The sequence below is a fragment of the Polyergus mexicanus genome, unplaced genomic scaffold, assembly GCF_030449975.1.
Source record: "Polyergus mexicanus isolate NDT 795.1 unplaced genomic scaffold, iyPolMexi1.0 SCAF_2, whole genome shotgun sequence".
NCBI lineage: Eukaryota > Metazoa > Arthropoda > Insecta > Hymenoptera > Formicidae > Polyergus > Polyergus mexicanus.
Window position 1 is genome coordinate 5,825,149 of NW_027223322.1, and position 24,169 is coordinate 5,849,317.

The 24,169-nt window shown below is 37.4% G+C and overlaps 1 protein-coding gene across 8 annotated transcripts in view; it reads left to right on the plus strand.

Annotated features, from left to right (window-relative positions):
- The window catches only part of LOC138944723 (ras-related protein Rab-37), a 93,557-nt gene that overhangs the window by 48,488 nt on the left and 20,900 nt on the right, over window positions 1-24,169 (plus strand). The window contains exon 1 of one of the 8 annotated variants that reach the window (XM_070315640.1): window positions 1,624-2,101. The exons of the other annotated variants lie outside the window; for them this stretch is intronic. The gene's annotated coding sequence lies outside the window, so the exon portion shown is untranslated. Of the gene's footprint in view, window positions 1-1,623; window positions 2,102-24,169 lie in introns of those variants that run through there. 8 annotated transcript variants of the gene reach the window in all.

A 24,169-nucleotide genomic window follows, 5' to 3' on the forward strand; every position in this document is an offset into this window, starting at 1 on the left:
TCGGACTTAAACTAATAAATGTAAGTTGAAATTAAAGATTTACGTAACCTGCCTAGAGATCGGGTCCTTGTCGCTCCTTTTGTCGGAGATGAGTTTTTACTAAATACTGTTTCAAACTTTTTTAACAAATCGCATTCACTAAAAGCGAAAGAAAATATGATAGATCCCCATATACTGAAACAGTGTAAAAAAAGATACGCTGCAACTTTCTCTAACAATAAAAGCTAGCTTTCAAGCGGGTCAGTCAGACTCTAGAAATTTCTGCGAATCGCTCACGATAATCTTCCACTTCATCTAACTTGAGACAGAAAAGGAATATCACAGATAATCGGTTTTATACGGTTGTTTTCTCTGTCAAGTAGACATCATTTCTCTTTCGAACAGCTGTGGGATAGACCAAAACAATTGTGTATATGGAAAAGGGGCACGTCGATAGTTTCAATTCGCTTGACATATCGGAATCACAATTTCAAATTCTTTTCATTGTCGTATGACGAAACTATATGTTTGGTTGGAAAAAAAAATTAATGTTTTGTTGCTTACTAAATATTTTCTTCCTGATTTATCCCTTTTAGAATGGCAAATATAATATTATTAATAAAAATATAATACAGTAAATATATTTTTAATAAACTTGATAAATATAATATAATAAATATTTAATAAAATTAATAAATATAACTAAAAAAATATAGATATATAATGAATATAATTAATAAGTATAATATAAAATATATAATTACAAATCTGTGTAAAATTCTTCTAATAAGATATATATATATAATTATTGCAACAAACAAAAATAATTTAATGATTAATTTAAAAAAATTAATTTTAAAAAATAAATTATTTTCTCGATACAAATATTTTCTTTCGCAGATCAAATATTTATTACGAAATACAGCTTATGTCCATTCTTTAAGATTCATATATTTTTCAAACGAATTCGAAGAATTCATCATCGAAAAGGGGATAGCCGAGCTCTTGGGATAGGTACACCCTATATCATATAATTCGCCCTTCCATCGCATAAATCCAGAATGGTTTTCAACCCGGCGGAATCGTAAACCTCCGTCGTAATAACAATTTTGATTTCGCGTCCCGGTCGTATTGTCGCTAAAAAAAAAAAAAAAAAAAAAAAAAAAAAAAAAAAAAAAAAAAAAAAGAGGGAGAGAGAAAGAAAGAAGCTCGTCTTTTTGCGCTCGCAAAATCACTTCGATCTCGACTCGCGTCGTTTTTCCCTGCCGCGACATACATTATTCCTGCGAAATCCAAGCGTTACGAGGCTTACGATAATCCGGATCCTGGACCGCAACTCGAGCTCTATCTCCCTTCGCCTCTCTCTCTCTCTCTCTCTCTCTCTCTCTCTCTCTCTCTCTCTCTCTCTCTCTCTCTCTCTCTCTCTTTTCTCTCTGTCTATCGCCGCCGTCGCGTCACGCGGCTTCGATCTCTATCGATCGCTCGTCCCGATCCCATGGTGTGCCCGATTCCGGGCACACGCGAGCTACTTTAAAACCTGTTGCCACGAGGTGCCCGGTCGGTGGCGCGTGCGCGTCACAAAGAAGCAGCAACGAGGGCGGTGGGGGGGGTGAGATAGGAAGATGGCCGGGGGCAGGGGAGCGGAGGAAGAAAGGCACACGTGTCGTCATGGGAACGCGAACCGTTCCTGGCTCGAGACGCTCGCGCTCTCGTGGGTGTCTGCCTGCGTGGGTGAGCGGCGCGGGTGCGGAGGAAATTCCCCCCCCCCCGGAGGGGGTTCGCGGGGGAGGAAGGAGGTGTAGGTAGGTAGGAAAACACCCCCCTCCCCCTCCTCCCTCGTCACACACAGTGAGCGCCGACAGTTTCCCCCAACTGTCGAAGTCGTTCAGTTTCCGAATCCGCGGCCGTTCCGCGGGATCGTTCCGCGGAGTCTCGACACACACTCTCTCTTTCTCTCTCTCTTTCCTCCGGAGAGAAAGGAGAAAGTAGTCTCGTGTTCTTGTGACACGCGTAGAGTATATTAGCTCTCTGTCTATCGTTGGATCAATCGATATCGATCGATGGTTTCTCTCGTTGTGCGATACGTTTGTGAATATCTACAATATTTTCTGGCCAATTCGGCGTAAGTTGTGCCGTGACACTCTCTTTCACTCCTATTGATGTCATTATAAAAAATAGTGTTGCATTTTTTTTTTTTTTTTTTTTTTTTTTTTTTTTTTTTTTTAGTATACTATGTAAGTTCTTATCTAAGTCGGTCACATACAATCACTTCCTCAGATGTCCTTTTCATATCGTGCGTTACAACGCAAGAGAGAAAAGCGCTATTTATGCTATTTATATTTCTCTAAATAATATTTATCATTTATTGATAAATATATCATTAATTTAACAAATTTATTAAAAACTTTTGAAGTTTAGAAAACTTCTCGTAATATCGTGATTTCTAGTAAATATGTTGGTTATATATATTTTTTAGAGCCTACGTACTTTTTCATATCTACGAATAGCTTGAATAGCAAAATCTTCCAACATTATGATATGCTAATTACATAGGTAATATGTAGATTACAGCCTTCTTGGCGCTGAACATACGTCGCTCAGAGTCGCTCGAGTTGTCTAGATATTTGATTAATGTGCATACAAATGTCGTAATTGTATAATAATGATTAATGGAGAAGTCGTTGTACATTTAAATGTAACAACGTATCTCTTTGATTGTGTATATATATATATTGTATATACAGAAAATCGAGAAATAGAATTATTCCCGAGAAAATTCACGAGAATGTGGAATATCTGTAGCGGATTATAAATTCCTTAATTGCTAATGAGTGCTTTCTCAGATCGAAAAAAATAAGGAATAAGAAAAAAAAAACTAACAAGACTATGAAAATAAAATCAGAAAAAAATTCGTATTTTGATGTAAATAAAATATTTTTGACGTAAACAAATATTTTTGATTGTCGAATTGTATCTCGAGTTTGCTTTCGACACGTTCGTCCATTTCAACGAAAGATTGTTGCGATTAATCCGGGTTAATTACAATCTGCCGAAATAGCTTCTGATAGTCGGGAGCAGTTGGTCATTATCACTCGTTTCGGTCTCTCCCCCTGAAAGTTTTTCAGATAAATTTCGGATAATATCCTCCCCCTGCTTTGCGAGGATCCAACTGCCTGTTTTACGATTCAACGATATTAATCTGAACTTAAATCGTTTTTCCCTTGGACAAAGTTGTAAATCCTTAAAAACTTTTACATCCTTAACGGTCACATAATTTTAACGAAACAAAAAATTGTTGAAGAAAAATTTTAAGCTTTATCATACCTATTGTACAACAGAGAAAAGACTGCCAAGAAATAATTAAAAACACATTGCGCTATTTATGTTACTTATATTCCCCTAAATAAAATTTAAATGATATTTATCATCTCTTAATAAATATATATTTTGCAAGAGATTTATTAAAACATATTTATCCTTTTAAGATATTATAATTTAGTTTAATCTGTCGCTAAATCTACGAAAATTACCCGCTTCATCAATATAATGTATATAATCTTGTTACGCGAAATTTCACAAATATATCGATCTTCTTTGAGATGAAACATAAATAAGAAGAAAAACATATAATTAATCTCTCCCAAATTTCTCCCAATCTGGCACGATTCTTCGCCAATTTTAATATACGCGCCGCCCTATCGGAATCCAGTTCTGTACACAATTTGCGGACAGATTGTTAACTGATTGCAACTGATTCAATTATCGAATAATTCCTATTAAGCCGGATCCCTGAGGTCGTGCCGGCTTCGCCGAATTCGCCGTTTGATTATTATTTCACTGTTCGGCGAGCTGGACCGGAACAGTTTCCGGAAATCATATTGATCTTTCTGCCTTAGAGTCGCGGAAAGTAAATGTGTACAGGATAATCCGCATTTATTCCGAATTAATTATTTAGAATTTAGATCTACGCGATGAAGTCATGAGAGACAGTGTCGAATATTAGCAATTAAAAGATTCAGCCGAAGGCGCGTGTCTGTAAGACCCCGTTATCTTTTGCATCCTACTTTCAGAAATAAATCTCGGAATAATGAATATTCGTCAATTACGCTTATGTTATTCATTAATTATTCGTTTAATTATTTTTTTCGAGCTAGTTTTAATTTAATCAAAATGTGAAATTTATAATCCCGTCACATCATACACGTACATTATTGTATTTGTATTGGGTGATTGCATAAGTTCCTGCCCGATTTAAATATAAACTTCAATAGATTATATTTTAGAGATAACACTTTTATTAATCAATTATATAGTCTCCATTCTTTTCTACAATGGTTTTCCAACGATCTATAAGCTTGTCGATTCCATTTTTGAAGAAAGAACTTGGTTTTTCTTGAAAAAAGTTTGTAAGATGGTTTTCGACAGCTTCCTCGGAATTGAGATTCTTGCCATTTAAACTATTCTGCAAAGACCGGAACAGATAATAATCTAAAGGCGCAATATCTGGAGAATATGGCGGGTGCTGCAGAATTTCCCATTGCAACTCCTGGAGTTTTCCTGCAGCTTATTCCTTTTAGTCGGGAGATGCGGCACCCACGTATCAAGCTTGGAAATGTATCCAAGCTTTTTTAAATGACGAAAAGCGGTTGAATTATCGATGTTCAGCCTCTCAGCAATATCCTCAGTTGTAATCCTTGGGTTTTTTTCCACTAAGGCACGCACAATGTCATCATCAATGCCAGAAGGCCGTCCAGAGCGGGGTTGATCCTCCATGTTGAAATCACCATTTCGAAATCTGCCGAACCACTTTTTGACTGTTCGAAGAGCAGGAGCGCGGTCCAAATAAACGCTTTGAATATTTTTGTGTGCAATCCCAACACTCACGCCTTTCCGAAATTCATATAGCATTACATGCCGCAAATGCACCTTTCGTTCTCCATTTTTAATGATTTCTCTTATGCACAAATGGACTTATCTGAACAATGTCTGACGCTAAATTGACATAAGACAACGTCATCTATTCGGTGTAAGCAACAATTACCACACGAAAACAATAGAACTCCGCCATGCAGCAACTTAAGTTGCCATCTATGAAAATCGGGCACGAACTTATGCAATCATCCAATAATTAATTAATCAGTATCATTTCAAGCACGATCAAAAAATATATACATTGGTAAATCTTACCACGCGTGTACCCGCATAAATTATCCCACGCTAATTAATGAATATTTTCTCGATCCCCGTCCGATGACGATAAAATACGACGAAAGAAGAGAGATTCTCGCGAGATATCGTTAATAGATTCACAGAATAATCGATTCGAGTCCAATTAATTATCTAACAAAGGATGATATACACGAGCAAGATGTTTTTTTGCTATTGAAAGGGAGTGCAGGTCGCGCTCGAACATGGGATCAATTACCAATTTCATTAGCGATTTAATTAGTCTATCGGCTAGACGTCGAATCGTGAGACGGCGTCGGGTGCGGGTGATCTTCCCGATCGATATCAAAGTGTCGCGATACTTCCTACGGAAGTAATTGAACCGATACGCGAAATCAATTTATTGTATATAATATCACCGCATATTCTTCTCATTACAAATTCTCCGATTGATAATTTCACGTCGATTTTCTCCCAACTTAGTTTTCAACTTAGCTTTCTGGCTTAATTTTCACTGGCTTTTACTTTATTAGAATCTTAATGGCAAGCACAGTTACGAGGATGTTGAAAGTTCGAAAGATGAAAAAAAAATGAGAGAGAAAAGAATAATTGAGTGAAGATGCGATTTATCCGAGAGAGACAATCTTATTTATAGCTTGCATAAAATCGAACACCTGCGTCTTAGCCATAGCGTATCAACGTGTTCTCAATTTTTTATCGCGCGTATTAGATTTGTGATAAGTGTCAAGTGCAACGAGAATTGAATATTATTCTAATATCCTGTGCTTATTAGAATCCTATGCCATTTAAATATATAAGTATCTCTAGAAACGCTTCGTACATAGCACTTTATAATCGAAGGATACCAAGTTTAATCGATAAATTTAACGCGAGTGCAGACACCTATATTGAAGACGCGAGACAAGTTGCGAAATTACGCGAGAATCGCTGCTTAGTAATCTTCCCTTCCCAGGGAATAGTTGCTAATGTAAGCGCGAAATTCTAACAGATATTACTCGGATTACATTATTGCTTCTGTATAAGCTCGGAAGCCATTAAATCGGGGATTAACGTATTCCGGAAAGCGCAAATGGGGAATTTCCGACGTGATCGGCGCCGGAAGCAGCGGCAATGATAATTTCGTCTCTCAGGAACGATCGGGGACATTACGTCAGGAATGGATCAATTTTTTTTTTTTATCTCGTTGCGAGGATGTGAAATCGCAAGAGGGAAATCACGCACTGCGTCATCGCTATCGTTAACGCTAATGAGAAGCAAACTCTTTATCGAGCACTCGCGATAAGTTTACGTGATTAGCAACGTAATTTCCGTTGCCCCCTCGATTTAACTTTGTGTCCGAGAAAACTATATATACAGGGTGTCCCATTTTAAAGGATCCACTCAAATATCTCAGAAACACTGCGTTAAATCGAAAAATGTTTCAAACAAAAGTTGTGTGGCTTCGAGGGAGCCATAAGATGGTGACAATGATTTGACCTTGGAAAATCATTTGAAGATCGTGTGAAGGTCAACTTTAAAATCTTAAATGGAAACCCCCTTTTTTTATTTAGTATTCTTGTAGCTGACATCGAGAGCTTTCCAAAACACTATAATAATAAAGTATTTCTTCATTAAGTACTTTTTGAGTTATTTTATATTTTAATCTGACATATTTTGATATAAAAAATAAAATATTTCGTAAAATATTCAGTTTTCGATCATTTTGCCGTAATACTTCTATGTACAGAATAATAAGACAAATTAATTAGTGCCAAAAAAAAAAAAAATAATTGTTTAAAAAAATACATTGTAAATAATTTTCTTAAAAACAATTTTTTTTTATACTAATTGATTCGTCTCATTATTCTGTACATAGAAGTATTACGGTAAGATTATCAAAAACTAAATATTTTACGAGATATTTAATTTTTTATATCAAAATATGTCAGATTAAAATATAAAATAACTCAAAAAGTACTCAATAAAAAAATACTTTATTATAGTGTTTTGGAAAGCTCTCGATGTCAGCTACAAGAATACTAAATAAAAAATGGGAGTTTCCGTTTAAGATTTTAAAGTTGACCTTCACTGGACCTTCAAATGATTTTCCAAGGTTAAATCATTGCCACCATCTTATGGCCCCCTCGAAGCCACACAACTTTTGTTTGAAACATTTTTCGATTTAACGCAATGTTTCTGAGATATTTGAGTGAGTCCTTTAAAATGGGACACCCTGTATATATATATATATATATATTGTATCATTCGATGGATTGTATTTGGACTCGAAGAAAAGTTGGCTTGATTTTGGCTAACACAAACTTAGCTCTATTAAGTATATATTATTATTATTAGAAAATTATATTGTTTTATTATTTTTAATTATATTTTAATTATTTTATTTTTTTGATTATGATCATTTGATATAATATTATTTATTTATAAAAAAGGAGAGTATTAATTTACACATTTGTAAAGAAAATGTGGATGTGCGCGTAAATAAATCTCTAGATAGACGTCGTGACGTTGTATACGCGCGATTCCTTATTCTCGGAATTTATTTTCTTTAGTAGGCAAAGTTGGAAAATGAAAGTCACCCACTTCGTCGTATGAGAGTAATATGGAATGAGAGAGATTGTCTCTGATGGAAGACGGGATGTAAAACACGCGCGATTCTATGCGCTTACAACTACACCGCGAGTAAACAACGGTGAAAATTATGGCGGAAATCATGACGCGCTCTCTGCTCGCGCTCAAGATTTCAACCTCGCGGAAGATGAAACAAGTCCACTTTAACGGCCAAACTTGGCCGAACTTTACAAATTTACGGAATCGACGGCATCTTGTCGGGATGACTAAAAGTTTCGCCAGATCGTATACCGTGTTAGTTGCGTTCAATTTTCGAGAACGCTCCGTTCGCGAATATTTTCTTGCCTTGAAAATTATATTAGAAGCAGGACCTTGTATTGTATTTAGAAATATTATCAATGATACAAAAAAATATTTTTTTTTTTTTTTTTTTACCAGCGTTATATTTAATCTATACACGTTTGAAATTAAACGTACATATTTTTCGATTCTGCGAAGAATTATTATCTCTCATTTAACCCTTCAGTCCTATAAATTCATATTTTCTTTCCTCCCTCCCCCCCTTTTTTTTTATACGCTTCGTGACTTTCTCGCGCAATCTTTTTTCTTGGGTGATATATCTTTCGAATAAGGACATGTCATCGTGCATATTTCTCTCTCTTTCTCTCTCTCTCTCGGAAACGGTAACTTCGCCGTCTTACAGTCGGCGCGTTAATTACCGCACGCTTTCCCTTCTCCCTCACTCTCCCCCTTCCCTTTCCTTTCCCCAATGCGAGTGTGTTTACTTGGGGGCCCTTGCGCGATCGCCTCACTTCCTGGTTCTTTCTTTGAGAGATGAAAGGACTCGACCTCACCGCCGCGTTGCGTTTCCAAGGGTGAGGGTGTCGATCACGGTCGCCGACCTTGCCGTTTCCGTCGTCGCCTTTGGCGAAGGGCGTTACAGGGGTCGAAGGACGGCCATTTTTCAGATCGTCAATCGCCTCTCTCGCTACGTATATAAGGGCGAGATGAATAATCGGGAAGCGAGCCGATCGTTGAAATTTATGACCTAACCAGTTCTTCGTTGCTTTGGCCATAATCTTGGCGTATCTTTCCGCCGAAAGGAACGATCCACACAGTGAGTTCATTCGAAAATATATTCGATGAATGAATATGTTCTGGGCGGGAGGGGGTGGGGAAGGATTGTTGATCGACGATGATTAGAAGAATTACGATATATCGGATATGGATAGAAAAATGCAACGCAAGGAAAGTGTCACAATATTCGCCAGCTTTGATAAGAATGTCAACTGAATATATTTATGTCGTCGAATAAACGGCCGCAGAGATTTATTTTACTTTAGCCCTGTTTTCGTAGAGCGGATAAAATAACTATCATCATCCGCGCGCATTTCCCGTCGAATGCCGCACAGAATATTCGCGCGTTCTCGCACAAAGAGAGATAGATATGTATGTATATATATTGGGTGATTGCATAAGTTCGTGCCCGATTTAAATATAAGCTTTAATAGATTATATTTTAGAGATAACACTTTTATTAATCAATTATATAGTCTCCATTCTTTTCTACAATGGTTTTCCAACGATCTATAAGCTTGTCGATTCCATTTTTGAAGAAAGAACTTGGTTTTTCTTGAAAAAAGTTTGTAAGATGGTTTTCGACAGCTTCCTCGGAATTGAGATTCTTGCCATTTAAACTATTCTGCAAAGACCGGAACAGATAAAAATCTGAAGGCGCAATATCTGGAGAATATGGCGGGTGCTGCAGAATTTCCCATTGCAACTCCTGCAGTTTTCCTGCAGCTTATTCCTTTCAGTCGGGAGATGCGGCACCCACGTATCAAGCTTGGAAATGTATCCAAGCTTTTTTAAATGACGAAAAGCGGTTGAATTATCGATGTTCAGCCTCTCAGCAATATCCTCAGTTGTAATCCTTGGGTTTCTTTTCACTAAGGCACGCACAATGTCATCATCAATGCCAGAAAGCCGTCCAGAGCGGGGTTGATCCTCCATGTTGAAATCACCATTTCGAAATCTGCCAAACCACTTTTTGACTGTTCGGAGAGCAGGAGCGCGGTCCAAATAAACGCTTTGAATATTTTTGTGTGCAATCCCAACACTCACGCCTTTCCGAAATTCATATAGCATTACATGCCGCAAATGCACCTTTCGTTCTCCATTTTTAATGATTTCTCTTATGCACAAATGGACTTATCTGAACAATGTCTGACGCTAAATTGACATAAGACAACGTCATCTATTCGGTGTAAACAACAATTACCACACGAAAACAATAGAACTCCGCCACGCAGCAACTTAATGCCATTTATGAAAATCGGGCACGAACTTATGCAATCATCCAATATATATATATATATATATATATATATATATATATATATATATATATATATACAGGATGTATTTATTGAAAGACGAGCTCTCTCCCTTTCCGCGCAAAGCGCGCAAACGAGAAAAGAAAACAAAGTCAAAACACAATCAAACAAATACAATATTTTGCTCGCGGAATTGAATCTGGAAATCGACTTACAAGCGTATGGAATATACAAAAATATGTTACTACTTCTTCTTTCGATCCTTCGAAATTTCTCGAGATATTGTATCTTGCCTTTGTGATTTCAAAAAATAATATTTGAGAAATATATATAGACATGTGTATTCAAACTTCGACAGACCCGACATAATAAAATTCTTTATTCGCGAAACTATAACTTTGATAACAAGTAGAATTAATCATGCATTTTCTTCATCTTTCTTCGATTAATGAAATTTTCGATAACAACATTATCGCGTAGCGAAATAATTTTTTTTTCCTTTTTTCAAAGCGATTTAAAGCTCGATTGATATTATTCATAACATTATTTTGCGGGTTATTAAATCTATCCAATTTTAAAGCTCTGTACTTTTTTCCATTGTTTATCCGCACCAGTGTAACATAAAAAAATATTCGTTCGTCGTGTGTGTCGGATATCACTATGATATCCGTTGTATTTTTCGTGAAAAGAATCGTTATACGATCATCGCAACGCAAACTCGCAAGTTGTTTTAAGAGTAAGCATTTCGAACGCAGGTCGCGCGGTAATTATTGCATTAATCATTCGCCGGGAAATGTATGTGTATTCACCTAATTGTCAAGCGCGTACAGCTCATTGAATTATTGACGTCGTTTCAAATTACGCATGTTTATGTGCCTATAAGCGCGGCATCTCTCTTTTCGAGTTTTGATTTCTTCGCGAGAGATCTTCGGAAAGATCCGTCTTGAATTTCGATCCGAGATATCGCGTCGACGTGATTTTACGTTAAATTCCACGTCTCGCGCGCGTATGATGATGGCATCTCGATGAGAAAAGAGCTCGCTCGTCGAAAGCAATCGCGGATAAGCCGCGCAAAAGTAACGAGTCCGCGATTCGATTCGGTCTTTATCGACGATGAATTCGTGATACGTTATTAATAGCCAAGGGCAAGGGGTTTCATTGCGACGAATTTTCGATGATTGCATAAGTTCGTGCCCGATTTTCATAGATGGCATTAAGTTACTGCGTGGTGAAGTTCTATTGTTTTCGTGTGGTAATTGTTGCTTACATCGAATAGATGACGTTGTCTTATGTCAATTTAGCGTCAGACATTGTTCGGATAAGTCCATTTGTCCATAAGAGAAATCATTAAAAATGGAGAATGAAAGGTGCATTTGCGGCATGTAATGCTATATGAATTTCGGAAAGGCGTGAGTGTTGGGATTGCATAAAAAAATATTCAAAGCGTTTATTTGGACCGCGCTCCTGCTCTCCGAACAGTCAAAAAGTGGTTTGGCAGATTTCGAAATGGTGATTTCAACATGGAGGATCAACCCCGCTCTGGACGGCCTTCTGGCATTGATGGTGACATTGTGCGTGCCTTAGTGGAAAGAAACCCAAGGATTACAACTGAGGATATTGCTGAGAGGCTGAACATCGATAATTCAACCGCTTTTCGTCATTTAAAAAAGCTTGGATACATTTCCAAGCTTGATACGTGGGTGCCGCATCTCCTGACTGAAAGGAATAAGCTGCAGGAAAACTGCAGGAGTTGCAATGGGAAATTCTGCAGCACCCGCCATATTCCCCAGATATTGCGCCTTCCGATTTTTATCTGTTCCGGTCTTTGCAGAATAGTTTAAATGGCAAGAATCTCAATTCCGAGGAAGCTGTCGAAAACCACCTTACAAACTTTTTTCAAGAAAAACCAAGTTCTTTCTTCAAAAATGGAATCGACAAGCTTATAGATCGTTGGAAAACCATTGTAGAAAAGAATGGAGACTATATAATTGATTAATAAAAGTGTTATCTCTAAAATATAATCTATTGAAGTTTATATTTAAATCGGGCACGAACTTATGCAATCACCCAATATATAAATCTTATTAATTCATGAATTATAGTATCGTATAACGTAGAATATAGATTCATCTCTAAAACGTCAAACGCGAATCTTTCATTTTCCCAAACGGTAACCTACTTTCGCAAAGAGATAAGTTCGCTAAAACCTGAAGAGATCTTCACGAACTTCCTTTCTATTCTGAAAATAGTATTCTCACCGCGACATTCACGCTCAACCTGTTTCGAAGGAGACACTATCCTTCTTTCTTTCTCTCTCTCTTTTAAACGGAGAGATATTTTACGATAGTTTATCACAATCACGCTATACGTTTTGCGCTGCTCGGAAATCATTTTCGCCATGTATCGCATCGAATAATACATCAATAGCGATAAAGATTGATTAAGAATTCCCCAATGATACGACAATGTCTATCTATAAATTTTGCATATATCTCTAAATAAAGTTAAGCTTAATTTTCGTAAAATGGTGGAGTGTTATCGGTTCTGGTAATAAGTCGAACGAGTTGTCGACGATGACTGTTTTGGACTGGTTAATTGTAGGTAGGTAGGAAATCGGCCTCTGCTCGCCGTATACAATATGAACAATGGGCAATAAAGGCGATAAGAATTAATTTCATCAGCGCGGGCACGTCGCTGGGGCGATCGCTTCGTGTTATAAGTCAGTTATGCGCGAGGCCGGAGGAAAGGAAAAGGCCGCGAAAAGCTGTCCCTTCTCGCGAATTTATCGAATCGAATACACGCATTCGAAGTGGAAACGGAAAACCGAAACAAGCGGAGCAGAATCGCGTGATTTTTACTTGATTTCTTAGAACATCGTTCGTCCAAGTATGAGTTTTACACACGATCATGTAACACGTACGTCACATTTACTCGATGTAACTCTGACGTCACATTTATTTTTCGTAATGGAATCTTTGCAATTAACGCGATTATCACTTGCTTTATTAAAATCTTTTTTTTTTTACAGTAATACAAGTAAAGTGTTCTGAATAAAGAAAAGTTTATCGTATTATAATTCTCGCGCAATGGACAAAACAAATTGCATCGATGATATATTGGGTAATTGCATAAGTTCGTGCCCGATTTAAATATAAACTTCAATAGATTATATTTTAGAGATAACACTTTTATTAATCAATTATATAATCTCCATTCTTTTCTACAATGGTTTTCCAACGATCTATAAGCTTGTCGATTCCATTTTTGAAGAAAGAACTTGGTTTTTCTTTGAAAAAAGTTTGTAAGGTGGTTTTCGACAGCTTCCTCGGAATTGAGATTCTTGCCATTTAAACTATTCTGCAAAGACCGGAACAGATAAAAATCTGAAGGCGCAATATCTGGAGAATATGGCGGGTGCTGCAGAATTTCCCATTGCAACTCCTGCGGTTTTCCTGCAGCTGATTCCTTTCAGTCGGGAGATGCGGCACCCACGTATCAAGCTTGGAAATGTATCCAAGCTTTTTTAAATGACGAAAAACGGTTGAATTATCGATGTTCAGCCTCTCAGCAATATCCTCAGTTGTAATCCTTGGGTTTCTTTCCACTAAGGCATGCACAATGTCATCATCAATGCCAGAAGGCCGTCCAGAGCGGGGTTGATCCTCCATGTTGAAATCACCGTTTCGAAATCTGCCAAACCATTTTTTGACTGTTCGGAGAGCAGGAGCGCGGTCCAAATAAACGCTTTGAATATTTTTTTATGCAATCCCAACACTCACGCCTTTCCGAAATTCATATAGCATTACATGCCGCAAATGCACCTTTCGTTTTCCATTTTTAATGATTTCTCTTATGCACAAATGGACTTATCTGAACAATGTCTGACGCCAAATTGACATAAGACAACGTCATCTATTCGGTGTAAGCAACAATTACCACACGAAAACAATAGAACTCCGCCGTGCAGCAACTTAATGCCATCTATGAAAATCGGACACGAACTTATGCAATCATCCAATATTATTTCCTGAACGGGAAATATGTATATATTATTAGAGCAAAACATTGCTATTAATTAAATTCGATTTGAATTTATTTCGCGGTTCCATAGTCGCGCGATTCAATTGTCGACTGAATAAATCAAAATGTTTCATATTCCCGAGATATATATATATAGGTATTTTTTGAAGCGGGCGCAAACATCCGCTGTGATAGGGCGTGCGTGCATGCAGGCGTTCCGTTTTGTAATTTACGCGATGTACTCGTTATATCAAATAATGGACGGCATATATACGTATCCCGCAGAGTTAAATTTCACATTTAAAAAGCGCCAACGTAACTATTGTAATATATTGCCTCCGTCTGTCTCTTTCGGATCGAATCGAGTGGAGATTTATTGAGCATCAACTCATCACGCCTCCGAATTATTTTTAATAATGCATTCTTCGTGTCAAGTATCTCGTCGCACATTTTAGAAAGTGTTCATCATTTTAAAGTTTGTTTTTTATAATCCATAATATATGAACTACCCATTTTTTAATTTCAACACTTTTCGAACGTCCGCATCTCTCTGCCAATTAATAGCATTTCAGTATCGCGCTCCCTTAAAAGAAATCACTGATTAAAGTAGTGACATGAGACCGAGGATCAGTGAGTATTCTAACGATCTTCAATGAAAATACTGGCTTTGCTTATCCATTTTATATTTTATTTTAATGGCAGTAAAATTTCACTGAAAGTAACTGCTATGCTACTGTTAACTGAGTATTGAAATTAAAAATTATATATATATATGTATATATACATATTATTTTTTTTTAAATATGATAAAAGATAAACAAGACCCTTGATCAAACTCAAATATTTCTTTTAAAAAAATACATTTATTGCTATAAATTTTTATCTTACATATAACATTATAATATGTCATTTTAAAATATTTTATTGATCAAAACAACCACTACTATTAACTAATTCTTTCAGTGAAATTTCATCAATTTATACACCCACAGAAAAGATTTCCGGATCTAATGCTATTACTCTTCAATCTATCATAAAATAGGATCGATATAGCGACAATCATATTTATCATTGAAAAAGCAATATTTTAATCTTAAATGGAAAATTCTTAAATCTAGAATAAATTGCTCTTGGTGCTATCCCGTTAATTTTCTCACAAAGATGAAGATGGAAATTTGTAGCGATCTAACATCAAGTTATTCTAAACGCAAGAATATATAAGCTTAGATTTGTATATGTTACTCTTGTCTCATGATAGTAAGACAATCTTATTTAATTCGAGAGAGAAGAAAAGGAATTATCGATTTAATTTTAAAATTGTTTTATTTCTATACTGCATAAGGTTGTGATACGATTAAATATGTCAAGAATATTTTTCGTCTCGTTATCAGAAATCTTTTCCGAGAGTGCAATACTATACTTATAACCGATTGTGAGATAATTAATGACTATTTACCATTTTTCAACGATAATACATTGATTCCATTTACAGGAGCATTATATTAATCTCTACTGATTCAAATTATTCCCAGCCGCCAATAATGATCTTTCATGATTAAATTTTTCCGTTCCTCGTACGCGGCGCGAGTCCGGATGTTGTTAACTCAAGCAAGAAGCCTCGTCGGTCGCCAAACCGGTAGCGCGGTGAAGAAAAAAAGGGGAGAGAAAGAAATCAAGGGAAAAAGGGAATAACGCGGGAAAGAGAGAAAGAGAGACAGGAGGGGTGGTAGAGTCCGCATCGGCAACACGCGGTCGTTGCGGTGTCCGGCAAACGCGTCTCCGTCAGATCTTCCGTAACGATGCACTTACCCTCGCATCCATCCCCCATCCCGCTGCGGACCCCACAGACGCCACTACACCCCGTCCATGCGCTTCTCCCCCCCTCCTCCCCCATCCTACCCCTAACTCCCTTTCGTCCCCACCCCGTCACGAGCGCCCTTCGCTCACCTACGAGTGACGACGCCTGGTTTCTGGAAATAGTTGCCACAAAGCGATTCGTCGTGCATCTATGGTGTGCGCGATTGTTACGAGAGCCCGGTTCTCTTGTCTCTCTCTCTCTCTCTCTCTGTTGGTTCGCGATCGTCCCGTGAAAGGGAACGTGCGATGATGATTTTAGGCTGCGGGGGGGCGTCGCGACCCGACGTATCTCTCCACGAATTTTCGCGGCGAGGCGTGATAAAAAATTTTATCGCCGCAACGGCCCTCGAGACCGTCGACGATATTTTCGTCATGAAATTATTACGCACGGTATATCGAGTCGCGCGGCTATAATGGGAGTTGTGTGCGCGTGTGTGTGTGTGTGTGTGTGCGAGACTACCGCATGAAACTATTTCGTCGCGGCTTTCGATTCCCGCTTATTCCGGTGGCGTTTATTAATTCGACTTTCAAGAAGAAAGTGTAAACATGTGCGATGCGACATAGAATGTCGCGGACGAGCGCGAGTTAAAGTAATTGATCGACGCGCGAAGTTTAACGATTTCATTGTGAAATCTCGTGGTTTATTTTTAAAAGGATCAAATTTTCAATTTCTTACTTGAGGAAAAATAGTCATCCACACCGTTGCTGGTTCTTATCCGCGTCATTTTGAATTATGATTCTCTTTCTCTCGCTCTGTCTTATTCTCTTTCATCCAAGTACTCAATTTTCTGTCTATTGACAATATAAAAATAAACGCGTTTATAATGTTTAAAAAATAAAGACATTGTATATACTTTTATATTCGTCGATCAGAAGAACACGAATATCGAACGACGGCGAAATGAGTTTATTTACAAAGTAAACGATAGTCGTCGCGAGAACAATCGCGGCTGGAAAGTGAAAAATGGATCTCGTTCGCGTATCTCGTTATATAGGGCACACGTGGATAACCCGTGATGTGTGTTATGTGCCGGTGATTGAATTCGCCGGACATATTGACGTGTTTTACGAGAGAGAGAGAGAGAGAGAGAGAAAGAGAGACAATCGAGAGCGGCTGTCTTCCTTTATTCACGTATTTATTCGCGACTAGAGGAGTATCGATAATCATGTATACACGATTCGTATATCGGGCATGCGCTCGTTAGCCGCTAAGATGGATAAGCAAAGGAGGAAAGAGAGACACGTCGTACGAGAAGGTACACTGACAAATCCATTTTGTTGAATGAAATAAAATTTGTTTGAATCAACTAGATTGCAATATCGCGAGAGAAGAGGAAACGGATAACGGATCGAGGCATCGGTTCGTTATTTTCTGCGTGTATTTTTGCGTAAAAAAAAAAAGAAAATGACTGACGCAGAGATATCGACCGAGGTTTCGAAACTATATCAATATAAACCGAGAGTCGTTATATTATAAATAAATAAGATATTTCCCCGACTTGAGAAAAAGAGAGAGAGAGAGAGAGAGAGTAAGAGAGAAAATATCTAATATTTTCTTATAATTTGTTAAAATATATAATGTCTAAAAAGATACAGCATTTTCTATTGAACAAACAAAAGTTATTTTGATATTTTACTATCCAACACCTTTGGTAATTTGGATTATTTTTTATTGTTTTATTAAATGTGAATATATTGTATTTTGTATTACGTATCAATAGCCACACTATCAAGATAAATTCGACAATTATCGTTCGACATTATTCGAGTAGAAAGAAGCGTGTTATTAATTTCCCAATTATTGACATTAATTTTCTTAGAGAATCGAACGCACTGAAAAAAATTTTATCCTATACGTACTCGACTTATTCTTATGCGATTAATCGTTTCTTTTTTCAATCTTGCCGATGCAACTTTGTATACAGACAGTGCGAAAGTACGATAAGGCGGCAACAAATACACTGACAAGAGACCCATTTTGTTGAATGAAATAAAATTTGTTTGAATCAATTAAATCTCTTGTTTGGATATGGGCAAACAAATCCTTTAATTAATACAACAACAAAATTTAATTGGAAAATTTCGTAATACTGACAGACAAATTTGGTTCAGTGAACAAAATTATTAATTGTATAAAATAAAATTTTTGGTTGCTTTCTATTTCAATTTTGTTCACCGAATCACATTTGTCTGTTAGTATTACTAAATTTTTCAACTGCAGTTATTACATTCGCTTTTCTTACATCGACCAAAGTTTATCCATATTCAACAAGAAATTTACTTGATAGTTGTCTCTTGTGATACGATAAGAGAAAGATATATATAGATTATATTCTTCATCTTTTCAATTCTCTCGTCGTTAACGAGAGACTAATCAGTATTTCCCGGACAGACGAATCCGCCATGATTGAAAATGCACTGCATATTGCACATCGCACTACAATGCATAACAATTGACCGCGCAGTGACACACGAATGCGCAAAATAGCTTATGATATTCAACTAAACGATTTAGTTCAAGTAACGAATACAATTATTTAGAACGCGATGAGATGGATGAGTTTCTTATCGCGACGATAAAATTTTATTCGGATAAACAACTCCACGCAAACAAAATAGTTTGTTAGCGTGACATTTAACTTCTTTCCAATAATATAATTCTTATTAAATAAAACCAAATTACATGATCAGTCAATAAAATGGTTCGACCAAATAATTTGGTTTTATTTAACGAAAAATGGGTCTCTCAGTGTGGATCTCTTAATCCTCAACCTCCTTTCCGTTCGAAGCAATCTCCTCTCTCTCTGCGCGTGTCAGTTATTTTATAAGCTGCCAATGCGATCTCAGATATTGTAGGATAGGAATATCTCGCTTATTGTACAAAAAAAAAAAATATATATATATATTTTATAAAATTTTCTTTAACAATTAAAAGCAAGATTTATAGAATTGTGAGAAAAAGGAGACGAAAAAGTATCTGCAAGTAATATAATTCTGTTTTTCATTCAAACTTTTGTCACTAGCATTCAAGATTATTCGATGAGATTTTCTGTGGTAAAGGGAATCCCTATCCCCATCGAAGTCCGTGATAATACACCGTATCCGATTCCCGAGAATCGTATCCACCGTATCATAGGGCTGGCGCGTTTATATATACGTAGGGTGGCACGTGCTACCCGACAGAAGGACCGTTAATGAACCGCAGGCGGAATCAAAACGGCATCTCTCTCTCTCCGCTCCGGAACGAAGGGTGGGGTTGTTTGCGCCGTTAATTTTCATCCCCGCACGCGTAATGATGCAACAGTGCGGCACGAAACCAACGATAATCAGGACGTGATAAAGGGTGGCTCGCGCGCTGCAGCTCTTGGGTTTATCGCGCCTCGGGGCGAGCGGATAAAACGTCCATTTATCCCTCGGGGCCTGGGGGATGCGAAGGGGCTTACGCGATAATCGCACGAGAGTTACAACACGGATGATCCGGCGTGTGCTTCTGATATAGAGTCTCGATTTTCCCGGTGTAAAAGCCGCGATGGGGGTGTGGGTGGATGTTTCTGATCTAACGCGATGGTCAAAGAACCTGGCCGCTTTAATAACAGAAACGAAGAAAAAATAATCCGAGCAAAAACAAATCATATCTTTGTAGCTTTACTTGATGCTCGATAAAATGCTTTGAGAAAATCGGATATTAAAGTCGCCAAAGATTTATTCCAACATAATTTATAGCTGATACGTACGAAGAAAATTTTATTTCGTTCGAAATTAAGTCCGTATATCGCTAGAGAATTTTTTTTAAATGTCAAAAAAAATCTCTCGCGTATATTAAAATTCATGGGATCTTCGCGAGGGGATATTGAATCTATTAAATCGCAGGTAGCTCATATTTGATTATCTATTCTTTGGCTATATTGGGTACGCCAGATTGTATTCGCTAATTTTAATATTGGATTCGATTATACAGTAATCTGAAAATCCTCTATATATGTATGAACTTTTACAAGAAGTCGTAAGAACCTCGTAAGCTTGACAATTGGAAAATGTTTAAAGTAGATCTAGTATTCGATCAGTTATTAATTTTGATTTTTATATTAAATTTTTTTTGAAAATTGAAAGAGAGAGAGAGAGAGAAGTTTTCTAATAATATACTTAATTAAAAAAAAAATGAGACTATTTCATATTACATACGGCGTATAGTTATATTTGTAAATTATTTAAAAACAGTCGTTTTTTTTTATAACTCTATTCCCAAATTTCTCGGTGACATTGATAAAATCATTCGGTCAAAATTATATTAAATGTTAAAAAAAATTACAATAGATTTTTTTTTCTTTTTATATATATACATATAATTGATTGAGTTTAGCGAAATATCAATATCGATGTAAAAATATATTTCCACGTAAAGAGAAACGTTTTTTCCGTCCGGCGATAAACAAGATGCAGCAGCGTCGGGGGACCACCTAATCCTGTCCCGTTCGCTTGACGAATTAGCGTTTAATTCAATTAGCGTGTACGCGCCCGGTTGTCGTATATGTATAGTCCAAAGGACGCAGACTCGCGAGAATTTCGCGCAATTTGCGCGGCGACGCTTTTACAGCGGGATTCGCCCGTTTAATTCAATTTGTTCCTTAGAACAAATCGTGTCTGTAGTCGCCGGGGTGTCGTTTGTTTGCGCCGGTCTCGCCGGATAAACTTTTGCATCCTTTAGTCACGCTCCGCTCTCTGCCTGTCCCCTCTTTCCGAATCCGCGTTTCCGATCTGCAGCTTTTTACGACGATAACGGCGAGATCGCGCGATTTGTCTTGCATTAGCCTATTTTCGTAATGCGAGTACATTTCTCGTTATCTTTTTTTTTTTTTTTTCAAAATATGTCAGATTAAAATATAAAATAACTCAAAAAGTACTTAATAAAAAAATACTTTGTTATAGTGTTTTGGAAAGCTCTCGATGTCGGCTACAAGAATACCAAATAAAAAATGGGGGTTTTTATTTAAGATTTTAAAGTTGACCTTCACGCGACCTTCAAATGATTTTCCAAGGTCAAATCATTGTCACCATCTTATGGCCCCCTTGAAGCCACACAACTTTTGTTTGAAACTTTTTTATGTCAGATTATTGTAAGTGCCTTAAAAATCGTGGCGACCGTTACGAGGATCACCCTGTATATAAAATACACCGAGGTCTCATGCGACGCGGGCGTTGTCGGGGGACCAGCTGCGTACGTAAACGTCTGTCATCTCGGACAGCGTCTTATTAGTAGACCAGGCACACCACTTGTCCAAATGTGTGTCGCACACGTTGCGTGTAATAAAAGTACGTGTCATCGTCATTCGCAGCTTGCGTTGTTACGTAACGATACTTTAGCGCGAGCCGCGTGCATAGAGACGCATGCGCGAAACTTTATCCGCTAGAAAACTTTATTCCCCCTCTTCCCTCCACCACCCCCCCCCCCTCTCCTGACGCCCTCCCGCCGCGAGAAATTTTCTCGGATAAAATCTTTACGAGGTCCTATATCACAATGTTGTGGAATTAAGGCGCTTTATTAGAGAAAAAAAAATATCAGGAAACGTATCGACAAGGGATAAACGCTTTGACAAGGGAAACGCCTTTACGAGGAAATTTTTTGGCGAATTCTACGCGATGCCATTAGGAGGGATGTAAAGCTTGATCATCGCGTGATCATCGAATGACGATATAAATCAACGTTATAAGCTGATATATTCGCGTAGAATATTTTGCTCGAAGAAATTTTGCTAACGCGGATAATATTATTTCTCTTCTACGATGATTGCACGTTGAATTACTCTCGACTCCAGTTTCGCCCTCGTGTCGATAATATACCTCGCAAAATTGACAGAACCCGCGAAACTTCTCGTATACATATTCCGCCGCATATGTATTTTACATACTTGGCGTATTTTGCCATCGCTCGTTTGTCGCTTCCGCGCACTGTTCATCGTGCAACATTATCCTTTGACTTCTTCCCCCGCTGCGACGACTTCTCTCACAATTTGAAAGACGCGGCTCGTTACATTATTCCGGATCTTAGGAGCTCCATTATACGAAAAGGGATGGAAATATATTCAGAATGTATATTCCGCGACAATACGTTCGCGCTCTCGTGTAACGAATGTGTCCCCCCCCGTCTCAAAGGCTTACCCGATCCCGAATGCACGAAAATAGGGTATCTTCGATGATGAAGTCGCAAAGGGATTGGACGGGAAAGACGAAAGAAGAGATACGTTTCATTTATATCGGGGACATATGTACCGTATATCTTGAACTTTCATCAGAAAGACACGTCGAGAGAGGCCACAAACGTTTACCTTTTTTCTCTCTCTCTCTCTCTCTCTCTCATAAATCTTTTAAACTCTACAATCGAAATTTTTCTTTCGAGAACAAAAACTGGACGAATGATATTTCTCGATAAAATAGCAGCAGAGCGAGGGACCATTCCATTTTCAACGGATACAATTTTTCACACTTCTCTGCTCTTTGTTCCCAAAATCGAAGCGTATCGTTTTTTTCCGCGAAAGGGAGTTTTAAAAACTCAGCTGATCAGCTGATACGCTCGCATCGAACATATTAATTTCTCTTTTGGTGGCAACGATAAAAAGAATCTTTCGCAATTGTCGTACCAATTACTTTTCATCCACGGAGGGGAGTAGAAACGGAGGCGAGAGAGAGAGAGAGAGAGAGCGCAAAAATCATGTGGCAAATATTACTATTTATCTTTATGTTCCTTATTCTCTAATACTGGGTGAACGTGTCTAAACAATCCTTTTTTCTTTCCCATATGTTTGTCTACATTTTGTGAGATCGATGCTTTTTCGCTGATTAAACTCTTTCCGAATTTTTATTTATATTAAGATTTGAGCGAGATCGAGTTTTCTTGTTTCTGAACAACATGAAAGATGTTAACAATTGGATCAGGGATTTTTGAGAAAAAAGTGTATAAAGATAGAAAAACATGCTTTTATAGAAAAGCGTTTTCTGACGCCATTCTTAGTTTTTTTTTTTTTTTTAATTATTTAGATATATTCAAAAATTATTTTATACGGCTCAAAATTTTTCTTTGTAGTGATAGAAAGCAGAAAATTATCAATTTTTTTTTTTTAAGTAAAAAAAGCTTTGATATTTTATATCTGTTTTGATATCTTAAATTTTCGATATCTTTTTATTTCGAGAGCACTCTTTTTTTTAAATCAAGCATTGTGAGTAACACAAACAGAACTTTGTTTAAAATATAGCAACGATTATACTCATGAGATTGGATAAATATTGTTGAAAAAGTTTTAACGATAAAGAGAGAGGAAGTAGGAGAATTTACCGAAATTGTAAAAAAAAAAAAAATATATATATATATATATTGTAGCTTATATACATATCAGAAAGAAGAATAATATATTATGATCTATTTCTATACATTTTTGTTTAATTTTCGAGACGCTCGATCTCGATTTCTCGAATCGCTGTTACATTTAACTCGACGAGACTTTTGAATTTCGCCGATTCTTCTCGTGACGTGGATCGAGAGTTTCCTTAGAAAGTGTCTCGCTTGATAAACATATCACGCAAGAAAAATACTCGTAGGAAAATACTTGAGCAATTTCCTATCAGCTATCGATCCTTCGTCCAGACGTTACTTCTCCTCAAGCAGGATTAGCATAACGCTGCCGAGGGGCTCTTGCATATTCATCGCGCTGCAGGTTGCGCATGCCGTATCGTATTATATGCGTAGATAGAGACAGAGAGAGAGAGAGAGAGAACAGATCGTTCGATAAGATCGCTTAATTTCGGAATGCCCGGCTGACGCCGTTCTTACCGCGAGTTCTTATTGTCTCGACGAGAGAGAGAGAGAGAGAGAGGGCCGATGATAATATCGCGCGAAACGCATTTCGCCTTCGCCCAAGGCGACAGCTGTCTTGAGCGCTCGCGATATCGTAAAATATATATTCTCTATCGGATGGATAATATATTAATATTCTCGCGCGCTCTCGTTAGCATCGTATCGCCCGATATCGCTCCCGTTGCGATCCGTAATTGAATATCGATCGCTTTCCGATTATGTGACGAGAGTATGATGTTGCAATTTATTAAAATATCTCTGAACTTGTTCTCCGATGGATATGAAACTCGAGACGAATGCTAGTCGAAAATGAAAGACTTGTGTGTGTAGATAACGACGTGTAACGCGCAGCTATTACCAGATTAGGTAAGCGGTC